This window comes from Natrix helvetica (assembly GCF_964273705.1).
Source record: "Natrix helvetica genome assembly, chromosome: W".
Classification (NCBI taxonomy): Eukaryota; Metazoa; Chordata; class Lepidosauria; order Squamata; family Natricidae; genus Natrix; species Natrix helvetica.
The window spans coordinates 82,787,731-82,788,356 of record NC_138555.1 but is presented as its reverse complement, the minus strand read 5'-3'; positions in this window follow the sequence as shown (position 1 = coordinate 82,788,356).

Sequence of the window (626 nt, the reverse complement as noted above, 5' to 3'; positions counted from 1 at the left end):
TATGTATGTATGCATATTCCAGCATAACTCTGGAACTCCGTGAGCAACTTCCACTTGGTACACAGATGACTTACTCTCTGGAAACAAATACTGTGGGGCATAAGACACCCCTAACACCCCTCGGGGTGTGCGTGTCCATGTCCGTGTGTGTGTTGTGTTCCAGCATAACTCTGGAATGCCTGGGCTGCTGAAACGAAAAGGACTGAATTATATCTAGAGTATCAAGTCCCAGTACTTTTGACAGTGATAGGATTTTGGATTAACGTACTGTTGTGCCTTCAAATGGCTTCTACTGTACAGCACAGTGGAGTTGCCACAGTAACGGCTTCGCAGGGCTCCCTCTAACACAGGATTATTGGATAAATACATACCGGGGCTACGCTGCGTTATCAGGTAGTAGGGAAAAAATATCTTTTTGAACCTGGTAAACGATGCGACTGTTTGCAGTATGTCCTCGACTTACAACAGCTCATTTAGTGACTGTTTGAACGTACAGCGGCACTGAAAAAAGGGATGTATGGAAAAAAGGGATGTACTGGAAAAAGCGGCCTATGACCGTGTTTCACACTTACGACCATTGGGGCAATCTCCGTGGTTGCGTGATTAAAATTTGGACGTTTGGCAAA